At 38.2% G+C, this 14,426-nt stretch overlaps 1 protein-coding gene across 1 annotated transcript in view; it reads left to right on the top strand.

The window, feature by feature from the left end:
* LOC126471314 (GTPase-activating Rap/Ran-GAP domain-like protein 3) overlaps positions 1-14,426 on the top strand; it is a 346,167-nt gene that overhangs the window by 297,018 nt on the left and 34,723 nt on the right. The window lies entirely within an intron of this gene.

Here is a 14,426-nt window from a genome sequence, read left to right as displayed (position 1 = left end):
TGACACATTAGGTCCTTTAAAATGCAAGATATACTACTCTAATCTCTTCTTATCATACCTCACATTTTACCTTTGTTTTTACTTCCTCATATATCCTGTCCCCCTCTGCCTCCCTCACCCAATTACTCTCAGTACACTCAGAAAATGTTTGATGTTTTCTTTTTCATCATCTCCAGTGAGCTTATAAGCACAAATCCAAACCAAATCAGTTATAATTTTATTTTCTCAAAAGTCATATTCATTTTTTTGTAAATACTTCAATAACTGCCCAGCCATTCTGATTTTAAGTTTTCCTTGGCCTCCCTAAACACATTTAGAAGTGTTCTGGGATGATTCTTTGGGAAATGACATGATCTGTATCCTTCTACATTGTTGCCCTTTCCAGTTTTGTGTTCCACCTCTAATGACTGCAAAATTAATAAGATACTAAACCCTAATCTTCCTTCCATCCTTTTGTTGCAAACAGGATGGCAACAGAACCATTTATCTTAGCATGTGAGAGGCTGGTGTATGCCAATGTAGCAGCCTTTTGTCACATTCATTGCAAATAATTTGTTTGTACCATAGTAATAATGGGAAAGCATTCTTCAGAATATCCTGTTACAGTTTTAAGTACAGGTTGTCAAGAATATTTTAATCCTGAATTGTTATACAAGTAAAAGTACCCATGTAAATTTTATCATCTAAATGGTCAGATGTTAATATAATGAGTCTATTCTCCAATGGACCATGATTCTGACAACATGTAATATTCATAGACCATAACATAAGTTTTACTTTATGCTCCAAAACAAGCTGAGTATCAGAATTTGGTAGTACCAAAGTTTATCCTCATATGTCACTTATCACAATTATGTGTGTGATGATTATTTGCTGTCAGTGCCATAGATCCATCAAAAATTGCAGTGGAACTGGTAGCTATACATTGTTTGACCTCCATCCAAAGATTGGTTTGAACTCTACAGTACTCCACTGGGTGATCCTTTTTGGAGATGACATATCCTTGCATTCCCCTGGTCTCTAAACTGATTTACCTACTAGTTACAGTGGAACCTACAGTTTAATATGGGCTGCAAACCATGATGTAACTTGGAATTTTTGATATTAAAAGATCATTTTCAGATGTGAAATAAGTAATAAGTGATAGGGAACTGGACAAAACCCAGATCTCTATAAATATAATTTGCCACTTACTCACTGAGCTACTGAATCACAAAACTGCTTACAAAGGATGATAATTACCAGTTTCAAGTTAATAATGATTGTGAATTTGGAATCTGAACTAAGGAAAGGCAAAATTATAAAAAAAAATGATAAATGTACAAATTATTACTCAGATTCTAAAGAAGAGTATAATCATTCAATTTCAAACTCATTCCTTAAAAACCAATCCCATGCAGTAAAAGTGATTTTTCTGCATATTCACACACTTTATTTTTGCAATATAATCACAATTATGTATAGTTCTGTGCTATTTACAGAGCAAAAAGTGTACCCATTATGCAATAATTATACAAAATTTACTTATTCTTTTTTTAGATATACCAATTTACAAACACAGTAACAATATCATCTGCCAAAACTCTTCTTCCAATTACATAAACAATTTGCTTCAAGACACATCCATGCTTTAAAAAATCTAATTTTGGATTGGCTCCATTACAAGTCATATGACATGGAGTGAATAAAGTCTCATAGGTTTTGTGTAACAGCAAAGACATTAATACAGACTTGAATCCAAAGTTAGCATTTATACAGAAACAATAAACTGAATGAGTTTCTCTTTTTGATAACATTATTGCAAATGCAACAAATGTTTTGACATTTTTTGAGTGTAACCATAATACAAATACACATTTAGCAGCAATATTAATGGACAGTTGAATTAAATAGATGGCAACTAAGAGTGGTGATAAATAACTTAAATCTACTTGGATGTAAATAACAGAGTGATATGTTCTAGTGACTAACAGCGTAGCCAGAATTAATTATGTAAGGACTTCAGAAAATAAGTTACAGATGCTGACCCACACTAAGACTATTGCACAATAAGAGTGATGCATTGTCACAACAGAGCATATGTTCTGGGTTTCCTGCAGGCACAAACCTGCTGAAGTATGGGTAATAAATGCATCACAGTGCGCAAGTGAAATGGCACGCCAACTGGAAATATATTCCACAATTTGACCAAGCTTACACAGATGTGGATGATGCTGATCAGTAAGTCCCAATCTTGCACCATGTGAATTCCATCTTTTCATCAAGCTGAAAGACCAACTAGGAGGAAAGAGATTTTCCAATGACCAGAATGTTCACGCTGCAGTTCTCGAGTGACTCCATGATCAAGGAGTAGATTTCTGGGGAAGGTTCTACAACACCTTCTCGTATTTTCCTCTCAATTTCTGCCTTTATCACCAAAAAATTTTTGGGGTTTTCCTAGTTTAGCAGTGACTGGTGGGCCCAGTGAGATCTGAATCTGGTGCATCATGTCATGTTTGCACTACTGATGAGACACTGTCTCTGGAACCTCTTGAATGACGTGCTTAAAATTTACAATGAGTTGACTTCTGATAGAACAGAAACATTCCCTTGTAGAGGTCCACAGCCAAGCAAAAATGGAGTAGGAAATCAGCTCCTGTAAGAGGCCTGGTGACATCTGCCATGATGAAATTGCATTAGAACAACTTGTTCAAATCAAGGTCCAATTACAGACATTTTTTGCCACACATCTGAATGTGGGAGTTGTTGGCAGCTGTCAGGAACTATGTGCTGGGAGATCATAATGAAAAAATATTGTAATCAAAATATTGTAACACTTTTGCAACCTCATTATGGAGACTTAGAAACTCTACCTGAGGAAAGCAATGTAGGCGTCCTGAACAGTTTTAACTTAAAAATATTTGTCATTCTAACTGGAAATACCTTGCTGGTCAGTCAGTTACATCTGCACATGCACAAAGATGCTTTTAACTGAAGCAGCAAATGGTTTCAAAAACAGCTCAAAAACAGATTTAAGACTGACAGTGTCCTCCAACCCTTTATAAAACTATCCTTGTAATTCTTTTAAGACCAGAATGAATTCTTCAAACCACACAGTTCCTTTAATGACAGTGAGCTCAGGGAACTGGACTGTGTTGGTCAGAATGTGTCCTTTCTACAAAGCAATTTTCTTTTTAAATGCATCCCCATCAAATCAGAAAGAAGTTACATTTCAGTGTCTTACTGTGAGCAGTGTGCAGTCAACTCCACTTACAATGCAGACACTGCAATCTATTTCAGATGTTCTTTTTCCGTCATAAATTTAAAAATAGCGAGTTTTAAATCAAAAAATCATTTCAGGCATGCCCCTTGACTCAACCAATGTACTTTGCAGTAATATGTGAAGTCTCCCTACGCTTCACTCAGTTCCATTGAAAATTGTTGCAACTGGCACTAGAATAATGCATGCAGCTTCAGAAATTTTCTGTTTGTATCACCACTTTCATCAGATGCTTCACACCTGCAAACTTAGCACAAAATGTTTCTTGGTGTGCAGAGAAATGAATCCTGTCTGTTGATCATTGTAATTTTTTTGCTCTTTCATTGTCAACTAAATCTTTAAAATCCTTCTGTATGGTATTGTAATGTTGTTCCATAGCTGATATGCAGCACCTATCACTTAGGTGAATTGACAGTTCTCATCCCTCACATCTGTCATTCCCTTTCATTTTAAAGGTTTTGATAGATCACTAGATTTCCTCTTTTTGTGCAAACAGCCAGTGGACCTGTGAACATCCTTCATATCATGAATGAACAGTGAAGAGTAAACGCCACTCACACCATGATTGTGCCACACTGAGGGAGTTGTGCTGACCAAAAAATGCTGCACCACAATACTCAATGAAATGTCATGCCATTCTGGGCACTTCCGAGAAGGACCAAGCAAAACTGACTGGCAGGCCAGGCCATGGCTCTCCCTTGGCCAGCACGCACTGTGCGTGTGAAGTTTGGCATGCTGTGGCCAGCCCTGCATTAAATGATATGGTTTGCAGTAGCTGGATCCAGATGAAGATTAAACTCTGTTTCAAAAAGTGAAGGTATTTCCATTATTCACCTGTGTTGTGTGGCTCAGTGGATAAGTGCCAGACTACAGATCCAAAGCTCCAGGTTTTGCCCCCAGTTATAACTTCTTTCACTTCTGGCAATGATTTGTTAATGTGAGAAATGCCAAGTTGTGCTGTGGTTGGAGTCCATGTTAACCTGTAAGTTCTACAATAATTGGCCGTGTATTCATTTAATTGCTTTGGAGACATCAAGGGGGCATTTTGCCTCCACTAAGACCATCCTTGATAAAGCACTACAGTGTTTAAACAAACTTTCAAGTTTAGAACAGCTTTACTTACAATAATATTTGTTAAAACTGGAACACAAAGAAAGAGTAACCTAGATGAATCCACAGTTATAGGAAGTGTAGAACTGTTTACCAACAGTAAGTGGTTCAGCTTACAGAAGGGTGCTGTACATGTAGATCCTTCAGTGTCCTGTGTCATGTGACTGGAAAGATCAATGTTACACTAAGCTCCATTACCAAAGAGCTTTCAATGGACATGAAAACATGACAGCACATACTCATTATATTTAGTTTCTTAAAATAATCTTTACATGATTCATATGGGCTAAGTCCTGCCTTGAACCTTATGGCTTACTTTTGCCATTAGACACTAATTATGAGCCTATGGAATTGCCCCATAATACTATTCCATAACTCAGGTGCAAATGGAAGAATGCAAAATATGCATATAACAGAAGTTCTTTACTAACACTGCTCCTCACCCTGTACAGCAGATAGTTGACATGTGCCAATTTACCACTTAACTTCCCTGTGTGAGTATCCCAGCTGCAGTTTTGAACTGTTTGAAATACTAATACTTTTACTGTTATCATGACTGGGAGCATTCAGATTGAATACAACAGCTTCAGTTTTACTATCATTCTTCTGCAGTACATTTGCCTCAAACCAAGTAGTGCATCTCTCCATTGCCACTGCCGTGCTGTGTTACACATTTTTTAGGTTGGTATCACATTTGATGAGTGTTGTGTCATCAGCATATAGCACTGAATCATATGGTACAACTGCAGGTAACTCATTTATATAAGTAACGAAAAGGAAAGGTCAAAGAACAGATACTTGAGGTACACCATTTTCAACTGGGAGACATTCTGACATTTGATTATTTACCTTAAGTAACTGTTTTCTATTGTCCAAGTAAGACTGCATTAGGCATAGAGCATTCTCTCCTACTCTGTAGTGCTAGACCTTTTTTATGAGAATATTGTGGGGACCATATCAAAAGCTTTCCTTGGTTCCAGCAGTGTTCCACAGATAATATCTTTATTTTCAAAACAATTGTATATTTTTGCTACCATATTCCCAAGTGCTTTGAATGTAGAAAGGCTGGATCTGAAACAATACTGTGAGGAGGTAAGTATGTCACTATGTTCAAAATATTGACTCATGTGTTTATGCATGCGGTATTCTATTATTTTTGATATTATGGGTATAAGTGATATTGGTCGATAGTTATCTGGAAATGCTATATCTCCTTTATTATGTACTGGTTTAACTACAGATATATTTAAACATTCCGGATAATTACCTTTATTTAAAATTTTGTTGATTATTTTAGTCAGTGGGGTTAAAATTTGATTTCTTATATATTTAATAACATAATTTGAGATACCATGGTAATCCTCTGCTCCAGAATTACTGAGCTTAGCTACTGATTCATTGACCATCTTCTCAGTACACAAGTCCAGTGAAAGCTGTCTGTCTGCTTACTGTTCATTTCTGGGAGCAGTGCCTCTGACTTACTCACATCCTCCATTATGCTGTTATCTGACTGAGGACTGATGAAATGTGCATTTAGAATATCAGGTGGAATTGGTGTCTGGTATACCTTATCATCACAGTTTATTTCTCTTTCAGTAATTACCCTTACAGCTTTGCATGTATTCACTGAGTTCATTGTATATGTATCATTTACTTTGCACTTAGCTGCTCTGATTTCAGACCTGTAAATCTTTTTCACATTCACATACATTTTCTTGTCAGCATTATTGTGCTTAGACCTATCATGATAGAGTAGCATTATGATTCTTATTCTACTTAGGTGTCTAGGACCACAAACCTACACAACTCTATGTCCTCCCTACAGTCTATCTAGAATACTGAGTCAGCATCTCTCCCAATGAGTGAGATATTGAGCTCAGAAAAATGGCAAGACATTACTATCATGCACTATAGATATTGATACATTTGTTTCTACAATCATTGATTGTGAATATTTTGTTGAAACAGAGCAAGCTGGAACCTGCCATGTGCTCTTATGGCACCCATATTAATACCTTTCTTTTTTTTTTTTCATTCAATTATTAAGCAGCCTTTGCTTCAATTAAGTCAGGCTTTCCTGTTCAGTATACTAATTTTATTAATGTAATTAATTTCGGAAAACCATGTTAATTAAAAGTTTTTTAACAACTGAAATGCTTACTACAATATGAGATAGCAACCTTTGACTGAACTAATCAGTCTAATAGAGCATGTTGACATTACTGAATAGAAATACTGGTATTCTGACCTTGGAGTAACATATTTCAAGCTAATTAAATAAAGAAATAATTGTAATCAAAGTTTGAGTATACCCAAAACTACTTTAGCCATTTGTACCATTGTGCCTGTTAGATTCCAAGTTTTACCACTACATCTACATCTACATCTACATCCATACTCCGCAAGGCACCTGACGGTGTGTGGCGGAGGGTACCTTGAGTACCTCTATTGGTTCTCCCTTCTATTCCAGTCTCGTATTGTTCGTGGAAAGAAGGATTGTCGGTATGCCTCTGTGTGGGCTCTAATCTCTCTGATTATATCTTCATGGTCTCTTCGCGAGATATAAATAGGAGGGAGCAATATACTGCTTGACTCCTCGGTGAAGGTATGTTCTCGAAACTTCAACAAAAGCCCGTACCGATCTACTGAGCATCTCTCCTACAGAGACTTCCACTGGAGTTTATCTATCATCTCCATAATGCTTTCACAATTATTAAATGATCCTGTAACAAAGCGCACTGCTCTCCGTTGGATCTTTTCTATCTCTTCTATCAACCCTATCTGGTACAGATCCCACACTGCTGAGCACTATTCAAGCATTGGGCAAACAAGCGCACTGTAACCTACTTCCTTTGTTTTTGGATTGCATTTCGTTAGGATTCTTCCAATGAATCTCAGTCTGGCATCTGCTTTACCGACGATCAACTTTATATGATCATTCCATTTTAAATCACTCCTAATGCATACTCCCAGGTAATTTATGGAATTAACTGCTTCCAGTTGCTGACCTGCTATATTGTAGCTAAATGATAAGGGATCTTTCTCTCTATGTATTCGCAGCACATTACACTTGTCTACATTGAGATTCAATTGCAATTCCCTGCATCATGCGTCAATTCGCTGCAGATCCTCCTGCATTTCAGTACAATTTTCCATTGTTACAACCTCTCGATATACCACAGTATCATCCGCAAAAAGCCTCAGTGAACTTCTGATGTCATCCACAAGGTCATTTATGTCTATTGTGAATAGCAATGGTCCTACGACACTCCCCTGTGGCACACCTGAAATCACTCTTACTTCGGAAGACTTCACTCCATTCAGAATGACATGCTGCATTCTGTTATCTAGGAACTCTTCAATCCAATCCCACAATTGGTCTGATAGTCCATATGCTCTTACTTTGATCTTCTTTTTCGAAACCCATGCTGATTCCTACAGAGTAGATTTCTAGTCACCAGAAAAGTCATTTTACTTGAACATAATACGTGTTCCAAAATTCTACAACCGATCGACGTTAGAGATATAGGTCTATAGTTCTGCACATCTGTTCAATTTCCCTTCTTGAAAACGGGGATGACCTGTGCCATTTTCCAATCCTTTGGAACGCTACGCTCTTCTAGAGACCTACGGTACACCGCTGCAAGAAGGGGGGCAAGTTCCTTTGCGTACTCTGTGTAAAATCGAACTGGTATCCCATCAGGTCCAGTGGCCTTTCCTCTTTTGAGCGATTTTAATTGTTTCTCTATCCCTCTGTCGTCTATTCGATATCAACCATTTTTTCATTTGTACAACAATCTAGAGAAGGAACTACAGTGCAGTCTTCCTATGTGAAACAGCTTTGGAAAAAGACATTTGGTATTTCAGCCTTTAGTCTATCATCCTCTGTTTCAGTACCATATTGGTCACAGAGTGTCTGGACATTTTGTTTTGATCCACCAACTGCTCTGACATAAGACCAAAATTTCTTAGGATTTTCTGCGAAGTCAGTACATAGAACTTTACTTTGAATTCATTGAACGCCTCTTGCATAGCCCTTCTCACACTACATTTTGCTTCACGTATTTTTTGTTTGTCTGCAAGGCTTTGGCTATGTTATACATCTACATCTACATTTATACTCCGCAAGCCACCAAACGGTGTGTGGCGGAGGGCACTTTACGTGCCACTGTCATTACCTCCCTTTTCTGTTCCAGTCGCGTATGGTTCGTGGGAAGAACGACTGTCTGAAAGTCTCCGTGCATGCTCAAATCTTTCTAATTTTACATTCGTGATCTCCTCGGGAGGTATAAGTAGGGGGAAGCAATATATTCAATACCTCATCCAGAAACACACCCTCTCGAAACCTGGCGAGCAAGCTACACCGCGATGCAGAGCACCTCTCTTGCAGAGTCTGCCATTTGACTTTGCTAAACATCTCCGTAACGCTATCACGCTTACCAAATAACCCTGTGATGAAACACGCCACTCTTCTTTGGATCTTCTCTATCTCCTCCATCAACCCGATCTGGTACGGATCCCACACTGATGAGCAATACTCAAGTATAGGTCGAACGAGTATTTTGTAAGCCACCTCCTTTGTTGATGGACTACATTTTCTAAGGACTCTCCCAATGAATCTCAACCTGGTACCCACCTTACCAATAATTAATTTTATATGATCATTCCACTTCAAATCGTTCCGCACGCATACTCCCAGATATTTTACAGAAGTAACTGCTACCAGTGTTTGTTCCGCTATCATATAATCATACAATAAAGGATCCTTCTTTCTATGTATTCGCAATACATTACAGTTGTCTACGTTAAGGGTCAGTTGCCACTCCCTGCACCAAGTGCCTATCCGCTGCAGATCTTCCTGCGTTTCGCTACAATTTTCTAATGCTGCAACTTCTCTGTATACTACAGCATCATCCGCGAAAAGCCGCATGGAACTTCCGACACTATCTACTAGGTCATTTATATATATTGTGAAAAGCAATGGTCCCATAACACTCCCCTGTGGGACGCCAGAGGTTACTTTAACGTCTGTAAACGTCTCTCCATTGATAACAACATGCTGTGTTCTGTTTGCTAAAAACTCTTCAATCCAGCCACACAGCTGGTCTGATATTCCGTATGCTCTTACTTTGTTCATCAGGCGACAGTGCGGAACTGTATCGAATGTCTTCCGGAAGTCAAGGAAAATGGCATCTGCTTGGGAGCCTGTATCTAATATTTTCTGGGTCTCATGAACAAATAAAGTGAGTTGGGTCTCACACGATCGCTGTTTCCGGAATCCATGTTGATTCCTACAGAGTAGATTCTGGGTTTCCAAAAACGACATGATAATTGAGCAAAAAACATGTTCTAAAATTCTATAACAGATCGACGTCAGAGATATAGGTCTATAGTTTTGCGCATCTGCTCGACGACCCTTCTTGAAGACTGGGACTACCTGTGTTCTTCTCCAATCATTTGGAACCTTCCGTTCCTCTAGAGACTTGCAGTACACAGCTGTTAGAAGGGGGGCAAGTTCTTTCGCGTACTCTGTATAGAATTGAATTGGTATCCCGTCAGGTCCATTGGACTTTCCTGTGTTGAGTGATTCCAGTTGCTTTTCTATTCCTTGGATACTTATTTCAGTGTCAGCCATTTTTTCGTTTGTGTGAGGATTTAGAGAAGGAACTGCAGTGCGGTCTTCCTCTGTGAAACAGCTTTGAAAAAAGGTGTTTAGTATTTCAGCTTTATGTGTGTCATCCTCTGTTTCAATGCCATCATCATCCTGGAGTGTCTGGATACGCTGTTTCGAGCCACTTACTGATTTAACATAAGACTAGAACTTCCTAGGATTTTCTGTCAAGTCGGTACATAGAATTTTACTTTCGAATTCACTGAATGCTTCACGCATAGCCCTCCTTATGCTAACTTTGACATCATTTAGCTTCTGTTTGTCTGAGAGGTTTTGGCTGCTTTTAAGCTTGGAGTGAAGCTCTCTTTGCTTTCGCGGTAGTTTCCTAACTTTGTTGTTGAACCACGATGGGTTTTTCCTGTCCTTCACAGTTTTACTCAGCACGTACCTGTCTAAAATGCATTTTACAATTGCCTTGAACTTTTTCCATAAACACTCAACATTGTCAGTGTCGGAACAGAAATTATCATTTTGATCTATGGGGTAGTCTGAAATCTGCCTTCTATTACTATTGCTAAACATATAAACCTTCCTCCCTTTTTTTATATTTGCATTAACTTCCATATTCAGGGATGCTGCAATGGCCTTATGATCACTGATTCCGTGTTCTGCACTTACAGAGTCAAAAAGTTTGGGTCTGTTTGTTATCAGTAGGTCTAAGATGTTATCTCCACAAGTCAGTTCTATGTTTGATTGCTTGAGATAATTTTCGGATAGTGCGCTCAGTATAATGTCACTCGATGCTCTGTCCCTACCACCCGTCCTATACATCTGAGTGTTCCAGTCTATATCTGGTAAATTGAAATCTCCACCTAAGACTATAACATGCTGAGAAAATTTATGTGAAATGTATTCCAAATTTTCTCTCAGTTGTTCTGCCACTAATGCTGCTGAGTCGGGAGGTCGGTAAAAGGAGCCAATTATTAATCTAGCTTGGTTGTTGAGTGTAGCCTCAACCCATAATAATTCACAGGAACTATCCACTTCTACTTCACTACAGGATAAACTACTACTAACAGCGACAAACACGCCACCATCGGTTGCATGCAATCTATTCTTTCTAAACACCGTCTGTGCCTTTGTAAAAATTTTGGCAGAATTTATCTCTGGCTTCAGCCAGCTTTCTGTACCTATAACGATTTCAGCTTCGGTGCTTCCTATCAGCGCTTGAAGTTCCGCTACTTTACCAATGCAGCTTCGCCAGTTTGCAATTACAATACCAATTGTTGCTTGGTCCCCGCATGTCCTGACTTTGCCCTGCACATTTAGAGGCTGTTGCCCTTTCTGTACTTGCCTGAGGCCATCTAACCTAAAAAACCACCCAGTCCATGCCACACAACCCCTGCTACCCGTGTAGCCGCTTGCTGCGTGTAGTGGACTCCTGACCTGTTTGCTGTGAAGTTCCCTTTGCTTCCGCAGCAGTTTTCTAACTCGGTTGTTGTACCACAGTGGCTCTTTTCCATCTCTTATGATCTTGCTTGGCACACTTTTGTTGTACTGTTTTTTTTTTTCAAATCAAATGACACCTTTCACTAATTGATTAAGACATTAATTAAGAATTAGTATAAATTTGCATTGATGATAATAAATCTAAAAATGGTGCCTGTACTCATAAATGGATTATTCCCAGTGTAGATATATAAAATAGTTTCATGACCTCTTGCATTTTTCTTAACTACTGCATACTTTTTAAACCAAGTGGCTGTGGTATCATATAGCACATCTGAATTAGCAAAATCCAACATAGCTGCTTATCAAAACATTATGTTATTTCCAAAATCACAACATTCTCGTATGCCAGTCATTATAAGACCAGCCCCACTCCCAAAATAATCAGTATGGTCTCAGATAGTGATGATGATTACTATATGAAAGTCCCAGACAAGCTAATAAATGAGTAACACCTCTGTTGGTATCAATAATAATGTCATAAAGTCTACAGTCAGTAATCACACACCTAATATTTCCAAGACAGTATGCCACCTAAGTAACAAAATCTTAACATCATGTAATTTTGTAATGATATCTTCATGAACATCTGTGGTCAAAGTGCAGTTCATTCTTAAACACCGGTCATGCAATACTATAAAGTTACTTTCTGCTTGTATTTTATTAACTGTTCAGTGTCAACTATATTCATTACTGTGCATTATTGTCAGCCATTGTAAAACTTACTGCATCTACTAATTGACTGTGTAAATGAAAGCCAACACTGATATTCATATTTGAGACTTCATATGATAAAGTGTATTGTATCTGCCACTGTCAAACTATTTCATATGAATGCACCTGTAAACAACTAAGTCATGTGAAAACTGGAATTGGTCATTATACTGCTTATAGTGACAACAAAAGTTTGAAAAGTCACACTAATTAAAAGTTGTGCAGTGAACATATTGAAAGTTTTCCTGTAATACCAGTGTTTCTGCTATTCAACAAACTTCCTTCAATCAGGCTCTGAGGGCAGAGTAATCATTTGCAGATAGATCACATCCCAATGTCATTTCACAAGTTTTCTGCATACTGGTCCACTTCCTTCCACTCTGCTTCCTTTCCTGCTAGAGTGGGTAAAACCCCCATTTTTGAATGTTTCTGTCCATTTTTGTCTCAAAGTTAAGTCCTAGATGGACATAATCTCAGTTGATATCTCAAGGTCTCCACTTTGCTGGAGGTGTTCATACAGCATTGTACCTTCATCATTCCATCCCAGAATATATTCTTCTCTTTGTATACACTTTTTGGCTGGTGCTATGACTGCACCAGTGATGTTTTGGTAGCCATCATAAAAAGCTTGTTGGTACAAAACTGACTACTACTATGTGCATAATATCTGGAGCTATCAGATCTACCTAAGTTCACTGGTTTCTGCTGTTGACAGGAATTATGCCAGCTGTTATGTGCAGGTCTGCTATTCTTATCATGGATTAAAACAAGATGCCCAGAAATCCTAATCTACTGATGCATATATACCTGCCACTTTTAAATCTTAAAATGCTAGAATAGAATCATGAAATGTTCTGCATGATGATTCTGACATGTTCACTAGAGGTTTTAAACCTCTTGAAGAATGGAAATGTCAGCAGGAAGATATGCATCTGCATAATGCCTTCTCAGGTGCTAAGCTCCCAAGTGGATCTCATCTACCATGCCAGGCCTGAACTGCCCTGAATCGAATCCAACCAGGCCATGACAGTTGCAAAGGTACACTCCACAAGTAAAACAAACTGTAAATCCAAATTATGATTGTGGAGCTCCAGGCCAGAATATACATCATATTGTCAGTGATTGTTGGATTCAAGCACTTCATGGTAGTGAGGAAGATTTCTTACAAACAGCACCAGAGGTTGTGCACTGGATTGAAGAATTACATTCAGTTATGAAAAACATGTAACAATGTCAAGTTCATTGTTTCTCATATGTGTGTGTGTGTGTGTGTGTGTGTGTGTGTGTGTGTGTGTGTGTGTGTGTGTGAAACTTACTAAAGTTTTTTTTGATATGCACAACTGAGTGATAGATGTGTACACACTTGGTGCAGTAAGGATATACAGTATTTTAAATAGTTCTTTACTATGAATCTGATTGCTACTTTTAGTTCTTATTCTTAGGGCACTTTTCTTCAATTTAAAAACTTATCTATTTTGCACATCTGAGCCACAGAAAAGAAACCCACTGCCAAGAACTAGGTACTAATAACAGATTGCTATTTCAGCTGTTACAAACTGCTGCTAAAACCCTAAGAGGATAATAACATGCTAATGACATTATTTTTACCAGTATCTGTTCATGTTTATTCTGTGCTGATTGACAAGCAATACTCATCACTAAAAACTTTTTATTTGTTTCACAATCTGTAGGCTTATTGTCTATGCTCAATATGACAGAGTCATTTTCCCTCTTTTTGGTGAAATGCAGGCTATTTGTTTTCTTTTCATTTTCCACCTACTGCCCACTTGTATGGTCAGGTGTCACTGTAACTTTGTACACTTACACACCACCAGCAGATATGTAAATGGTTAGTGTTGCAGTTCATTGCAGTAGGTAGAATGACTATCAGAGGGTGTTAGTGTTGTCCATATTCATGTTTTTGCCAATGTCAGTGCCAGTGTCAGATACTGAGTGATCCCTTTGAAGCACACAGAGATACCATGTACTGGTGTGAGACACCATTATCAACACATGACATTATTTGAAAGAGGTCTTTCGGAATGTGTTCAAATCATGAAATACCCAGATTTGAGGGCATTTGTATGTTACAGCAGGCATATGTTGGACCAGGTAGAAATGGGAGGGCAGACAAGGGATGATCACTGTACTGTGCACCAAGTACATCATAACACCTTCACATCTGTGTATGTTATCCAAGAACAACTAATGAACTCTCTGCTA

This window comes from Schistocerca serialis, chromosome 3 (assembly GCF_023864345.2).
Source record: "Schistocerca serialis cubense isolate TAMUIC-IGC-003099 chromosome 3, iqSchSeri2.2, whole genome shotgun sequence".
NCBI lineage: Eukaryota > Metazoa > Arthropoda > Insecta > Orthoptera > Acrididae > Schistocerca > Schistocerca serialis.
The sequence above is the reverse complement of the archived record's forward strand: the minus strand, read 5'-3'. Positions and strand labels throughout refer to the sequence as shown.